Source organism: Diaphorina citri, unplaced genomic scaffold, assembly GCF_000475195.1.
Source record: "Diaphorina citri unplaced genomic scaffold, Diaci psyllid genome assembly version 1.1 scaffold3474, whole genome shotgun sequence".
Lineage (NCBI taxonomy): Eukaryota > Metazoa > Arthropoda > Insecta > Hemiptera > Psyllidae > Diaphorina > Diaphorina citri.
In genome coordinates, this window is record NW_007380880.1 from 6,144 (window position 1) to 14,294 (window position 8,151).

Below are 8,151 nucleotides of genomic sequence, written 5' to 3' on the forward strand. Positions count from 1 at the left end.
TCCTTCAGATAATAAAAATTTATTTTATCTTAAATTTTTTTATAATAGTATAATATTTTTTTTCTATTATTATTCAAATCTAACCAAAATTGTTAATATAACGTTATTTACCTACCTTTTGGACAATTGATTTTAATTTAAAACTTAAAAAAAAATAAATAAACAAACTAAATTTATAATTTTGTAACTTATATATGATTATAAAGTTTTTCTACCATGAAATTCGCCTTATTTTTTACTTCTTTAATTTAAAGAATATTTATTTTTTAAAAATACGTTTAAATATTAAAGTCCTCCATATAGATTAATATTACTATAAATAACATAAGTTATTTTTATTATTAAAACTAAAATAATATCCCTAATAGATAAATATTTAGTTGATATTTTTATTTTTTACATGATACTATTCTTATTATTCAACAAAACTACATTTTTATTATACCAACATTTCCACAATTAAAATTTTAAATTTTTATTAACTACTAAGGATAATTACAATTTAATTATTTATCGTACAATTAAGTTTTTAACTTACTTTAACATAATAATCGTATGTTGAAGATCAATATGTTTTTTTGTCAAATAGGATCCTACAAACCAATAGAGATTGTTTTTCATAGTTTTTATAATGTTATGGAGGGAAATCGATATCCTCCTCCCCCATAGATTAATCAAGAATCTTTTTTTAGAAGATCAAAGTAATTTTAATTCCTCGTTCTATCTTAATAAGATCTTGAGTTATAACGATACTTGTCTACGAACACAAAAAACTTTTTTTAACAATTAATAATTACCGAAGTGGTTAGTTAGCATTAATAAACGTTATCTATATTTGTTTTCTTTTTTTATTTAAAAAATGAATATTTTTTATCACCTAAAATAGCTTTTTGTTTAAAAAAACATCTTCTAACCAATATTAGCAATTTTTTACCTTCTCAAAAACAATTTTTTTAAAATTATTTTTTAAATAAAAAGAACTTGTTTAAAAGAAACAAATGCATCCACCAATCCACCAATTTGCATTTTTAGATATTATTTGGAAAAATAAAAAATTTTTTTTTTAAAAAAAATACTATCTAATGATACTGATATGTAATTTTTTTTACATTTATAGAGCTATAAAAATCTATATATTATCATGTAAATAGCCGAAAAATTCGGTTTTTGTTATTTTTCTTTATATAATCTTACAATCTTATTTTTATAATATATCTAAAGACAATATTATCATAAATTCTAAAAAATTTTTTAACAATAATAAACCGTATTTATGACTTTTTTCAGGATGAAATTGAACTAAAAATTTATTTCTTTTAATTATAATAGAATTAAACGTTTTATTATTATAATTAGTAGTTGCGTATGAAAAATTTTGATTATTATAAATAGACGAATAACTATGCATAAAATATTGCATAAAATAATTGGGAATGTTTTTTAATAATTTATGAAATTTGGTAATATTTACTGGCTTCCATCCTATATTTGGATGAAACGTATTATAACAACAATTATTTGAAATAGTTTTTATTTTTTCGTTAAAATAATTAAAACAATTTACGCATTTGTTTTCTTCACTATTTTCAAAAAAAAACATGGTATCCGATACATATCCCAAGAATATGAATATTATTTCATATAGTATTTTATATTTTCTATTTTTGATAGAAATTTATTGTATTTTTAATATGTCCTTGACCTGGGAAATAATTTTATCATAAATTTTTTATAGTAAAAATATTTATAAAAATTTTTATTTTTTTTGTTTTTTTTTAAAGAATTATATATAGAAGTTATGTTGCTAGTTCCATAATTAATTAATAAAACATTCATATATATCCTTTTGTTGAATTAAATAAAGAATTTTTCTTGCTGTTATTAAAAATAATACCAAATATTTTAAAAATTGATTCAATTAAATGATGTTTATTAATATAATAATAACAATGTATATAAATACAACATTTATAATTTTTAGCAAAAACGGAGAAAAATTCTCTTAGAAGTTGTATATCAAAATCTAAATGTACAAAATTATCAAAATAATAAATTCTATTACATGCATCAATACTCATTAAAATAAATGAATCATCCATACATAATTGAAAACTATTATATCTATTAATTTTTTTTTTTTTTTAATAATAAACCAATGCTTATTGATATATCTTCTAAAGAATGATGTGAATCAATTTTAAGATCTGAATAACATCTTAAATAACAATCAAATAAACTATAATTAATAAATTGTGAAAAAATATGATCAAAAAAAAAAATGAAAGTTTTTATTTTAAAAATACCAAAACCAAAATAATTTAATTTTATTTCAACATCTGATTCTAAAGTTTTTCTTCGAAATTGGTATAATTCCATATATTATGGTTAAATAGCTCAGTAGGCAGAGCAAAGGACTGAAAATCCTTGTGTCGGTGGTTCGATTCCACCTTTAGCTATGAGATATAGCCAAGTGGTAAGGCATTGGTTTTTGATACCAAAATCCTAGGTTCAATTCCTAGTATCTCAGATGCTTTTGTAGCTTAAAAGGTAAAGCTGCTGATTTGTAATCAGCTGTTCCGGGTTCAATTCCTGGCGAAAGTATTTTTTGGAGATGATGGGAATCGAACCCATATCCGATATGATATATTTTTATAAATATACATGGTTTATTAGTTAGAATTTTTTTTTTATTATATTATTTTATAAATTTTTTTAGTGTAATCTACATTTTTTTAACTTTCATGTCTAATTAATTTTTTTCATAATCGTCAACACCTTTCATCCCCCTTTTTTTTTACTATTGATAATTTTATTTTAAAAAATGAATTTATTTTTACAATTTTTATAGGAATACAATAATATTTTTTCTTTTTTAAAAAATTTATTATTATAATTTTTTCTATTTTCCTAAGTAACAGAATTCTGCTATTATTGTTAAAAATAAAATAAATATTGTTGTTATCTAATTTTATTTTACAAGAATTAATTTTTAATTTGAAATTTTTTATAATTATTAAATCTTTACTAAATAATTTTATTCCTGATATAAAGCTTTTAATAAAATAATACTTGTCTAAAGTAACTTTACTTAATTTATACATATGGAAAAAGAATACTCTTTAATGAATTTTTTAGATAGAATAATCATTTTAGAAGAAAAATTCTGTTCTTTCGTATTAGAAACAAAAAAAGAAACTGATTATGATGAAGATAAAATAAGAAAATTAAAAGAAATTGTTATTGAAAACATAATAATAGAATTAATACCAATTACTGATTCTATGGAAATGTTTGCAAAAAATTTTGATTCAAATCAAACTAAAGAATCTGAAATTATATTTTTAATATTTAAATTAATAAAAAAATTCTATAAAAAATTTAATATAAAACAGATTTCTGAAACTGGAGTTTTATTCAATCCTGATATTCACGAAGCTATTGGAATTTACCCAACTTTTGGAAAAAAAAAAGGTACAGTAAAAACAATTTTGCAGCCTGGGTATACTAGAAATTCAAAATTAATAAGACCAGCATTAGTTATAGTTTATAATTAAACAATAATAAATTGAAAATAAGAAAAAAATTTCTATATAATTATAAAAAAAAAAAAAAAATATGAGCAAAATAATTGGAATTGATTTAGGTACTACAAATTCTTGTGTAGCCGTTTTAAACAATGGTAAACCACAAGTAATTGAAAATTCAGAAGGAGGACGAACAACACCATCAGTTGTTGGTTATACTGAAGATAATAGAATTATTGTTGGGTTACCAGCTAAAAGACAAGCTATAACTAATCCAAATAATACTTTATATGCTATAAAAAGATTAATAGGAAGAAAATATACTGATGAAATTGTTCAAAAAGATATAAAAATGGTTCCTTATAAAATAGTTGCCGCAGACAATGGAGATGCATGGGTTGAAGTAAAAGATCAGTACTGTGCTCCACCTCAAATAAGCGCTGAAATATTAAAAAAAATGAAATCTACTGCTGAAACTTTTTTAAATGAAAAAATTGAAAAAGCGGTAATAACCGTTCCAGCTTACTTTAATGATTCTCAAAGACAAGCGACAAAAGATGCAGGTAAAATAGCTGGATTAGAAGTATTAAGAATAATAAATGAACCAACTGCAGCAGCGTTAGCCTATGGTTTGGATAAAAAACCAGATGATAGAATCATAGTTGTTTATGATTTAGGAGGAGGTACTTTTGATATTTCTGTAATTGAAATAGCAAATGTTGATGGTGAAACACAATTTGAGGTATTATCTACAAATGGGGATACTTTTTTAGGAGGAGAAGATTTTGATATGAGAATCATAAATCATCTTATATATGAGTTTAAAATAGAAAATGGAGTAGACTTGAGTGGAGATTCTCTCGCTATGCAAAGATTAAAAGAAGCTGCTGAAAAGGCAAAAATAGAATTATCTAATGCAGAACAAACTGATATTAATTTACCTTATATAACAGCAGATAAAAATGGACCAAAACATCTAAATGTTAAAATAACAAGATCTAAATTAGAATCATTGGTAGAAGATTTGATTAGTAAATCATTAAAACCATGCGAAGTAGCTTTAAATGATGCCAAAATAGATAAAAGTAAAATTAGTGAAATAATCTTAGTTGGGGGGCAAACAAGAATGCCTTTAGTTCAAAAAATGGTAAGTGAATTTTTTGAAAAAGAAGTAAAAAAAGATATAAATCCAGATGAAGCTGTTGCTGTTGGAGCTTCAGTACAAGCTGGTGTATTAAGTGGTGTAGTAAAAGATGTTTTATTATTAGATGTTACTCCATTAACATTAGGAATAGAAACAATGGGAGGAGTAATGACTCCTTTAATAGAAAAAAATACTACTATACCTACTAGAAAAACTCAAGTTTTTTCTACAGCAGAAGATAATCAAACATCAGTTACAATACACACATTACAAGGAGAAAGAAAAAAAGCTTCTCAAAATAAGTCATTAGGAAAATTTGATTTGAATGATATTTCACCTGCTCCTAGAGGAGTGCCACAAATAGAAGTATCTTTTGATTTAGATGCAAATGGTATTTTGAATGTTACAGCTAAAGATAAAAAAACAGGAAAAGAACAATCTATTATAATAAAATCTTCTGGAGGATTGTCTGAAATTGAAATAGAAAATATGATAAAAGATGCTGAATTAAATTCAGAATTAGATAAAAAATTTGAAGAATTAGTTAAATGTAAAAATGAAGCAGACAGTACAATTTCTATTGTAAAAAAAAATTTAAAAGATGAAAATACTAAAATAACAGATGAAGAAAAAGAATCAATAGAGAAATCTATTTCTAACTTAGAATTATTAATAAAAGGAGATGATATAGAATTAATTAAAAAAGGAAATGAAGATTTGTTAAAAATAAGTGAAAATATTATTAAAAAGTAAAAAAAAAACCGCGCTATCGTTAATGAATTTAACGATAGCGTACTATTAAATGATTAAAATTTTTGTATTTGGAATAACTGGTAAAATGGGTAAATCTATTTTAAATTATATAAATTAAATAAAAATTTTATTTTAATAGGCGGTGTAAACAAAAAAATTATTGTAAATTATTTGTTAATAAATATAATATTATTTTTAATAAAATGAAAAAAAATAGTGTGTTAATTGATTTTTCAAATGTATTGTTAATAAAAAAAAATTTGTTTATTTCTAAAAAATTTAAAATTCCAATAATTATAGGAGTTACTGGTTTGCATTTAAAATTGTTAAATTATATAAAATTTTCATCAAAATACATATCTATATTATTATCTTACAATATGAGTATAGGAATAAACATTATAAATTTGTTTTTATCAAATACAAATAACTATTTTAAAAAGTATAATTTTGAATCATTTTATAATAGATATACATCATGACAAAAAAATTGATGCACCATCAGGTACTGCTTTAATGTTATTTTCTAAAATTAAAAAAATTAATAAAAACATATTAAGCATAAGAATAAAAAACATAATAGGAAATCATTTTATTTTTTTAATTTCAATAATGAAATTATAAAAATTGAACATTTAGTATTAAACAGAAATATTTTTGTTATAGGAATATTTATTCAATATTATGGTTATTGAATGCTAATAAGGTTGTTTTCAATGTATGATATATTTTTTAAATGTTAATACTAGAAAGTGGTTTAATAATGAATTCAAAATAATAAATTTTAAAAATTCATATGGAGAATTAGTATTTAATATATCGAATTTAGGATATACTGGAAATTATTTCAGATCCTTCATACAAATCTCAATTTTTAGTTTTATCTAAATCCACATATAGGAAACAATGGTATTATTTACCAAGATTTGCAATCATTTAAAATAAATATTAATTTAATTATAATTAATTGTTATTCTATATCTAGTAATTTTAGATGTAACGACAAATTATTTATTTATTAAAAAAAAAAAATACCAATTTTAACAAATTTAGACACCTAGGTATTCTAATTTACATTGGTTCACAATTCGCAACATTTAAAAAAAAAATAAAATAAAATTTTAATAATAAAATATTTAAGATTTTTAAATAATCAAAAATATATTTATGATTAATATTTTGGTTATATAAATTTTGGTTGCAAATTAGGTATGTTTAATTATTAATAAAAATAATTATTATATATGATTTAAATAACAAAAATAAAATATTTTTTTGTTATTTAAGTTAAATTGGAGTTTTCATTTCTAATGGACCAGGCAATCCTAAAAAATATATAAATTATTTTAATATATATTATTTTTTATTTATATAAAATACCTATATTAAGCTTTGTCTTGGACATCAAATAACAAGCATTATTAATATGTTTGAAATTTTCAAACTTTAAAAACGGCCATCATGGAATAAATCATCAATTTGTAATATTAATAAAAACAAATTTATTTAACCTCACAAAATCATAATTTTAATATTAAAAAAAATATTATTTATTTTAATTATGCAAATCTTTTTTTTTCTTTATTTGATAAAACTCTTCAAATACTAAATTCTGAAATACAAACCTCTATTTGTTTTCAAGGGACACCGAAGGATTGTCCCAGTCCCAAACGACTTTACTTAGCTTTTATAATATTATAAAAATATATTTGAAAACATAAAAATACTGTATTTGTAGCAGAGCAGGTGAAACATCATATAATTTTGTAGGACATCAGCGTTGTGATATTTGATATACTTTACTCATGGAACCATCTAATGCTTTGACAAAACATTAAGAGAGACAATTACAATATTACTCTTCAGTTACAATTCGTCAATCCAGCAACCAATTCTAATGTACAGATTATAAATTATATCCAATTCTTTTATATCTATCTAATAAATTTATGTAAATATAATTTTTAATATATTAAAGAAAACCAATTTCTATTTTACCTACCTTAATGGTTGGAAAACCTCTTAGATTGTATCCTTAAGAGTTTATTAATTCAGGATTTCCATTTTCCTAGTTGAACACGATATTAGTAGGAACAAAATGCTCAAGTTTACACTAGATAATGCTGTATTCAAGATATTGTTTCAACGATACTTAATAAAAACTTTAGGATTAAAATGTCCATGATTCGTATTCATCATAAAAAAAAATATATTTAGAAATATTAATATAGAATTCTTTGTATAATAAGACCATCTTATATCATTAGGTGGTTTAGGATCGGGAGTTGCTTATAATAAAAAGTCAATTTCTAAAAATTTTAAAGATGCTGTTTCGTTTTCGAAATGAAATACCTATAGATAAATCCATTATAATTGTCGGAATGAATATGAATGTAGCTTTTAACTAGGATAATATAATTAATATTATAGTGCATCTGCTGTAGCATAATTTGGCCTTCGCTAAGTTATAGATTAAATTGTATTATTATTACTCTAATTTCGTATCTTCTTCTGGTCGTCTGTGTGTTTATTATATAGGCAAAAAAAGTATATACTTCTTGTTTTTATTGTCTTGATCGTACCTTATCCGTTTGAAGATAATACCTATTTAAGCTTATTGTGTATTATGTAATATATATGGATCCATGCTAAAATCTTAAATATATTCTACATACCTTAATACGTCACTCTAAATTCGACAGTATATTATTTTTAAAGTGCTTATTTCTT

General features: G+C 21.9%; 2 non-coding genes across 2 annotated transcripts; both read left to right on the top strand.

Annotated features, from left to right (window-relative positions):
* Positions 1–2,383: 2,383 nt before the first annotated feature.
* Trnaf-gaa lies at positions 2,384–2,456 on the top strand. The gene has a single exon. It is a non-coding gene; the product is annotated as a tRNA-Phe (tRNA).
* Positions 2,457–2,527, top strand: Trnaq-uug. Its single transcript has one exon. It is a non-coding gene; the product is annotated as a tRNA-Gln (tRNA).
* The last annotated feature ends 5,624 nt before the right edge of the window (positions 2,528–8,151 follow it).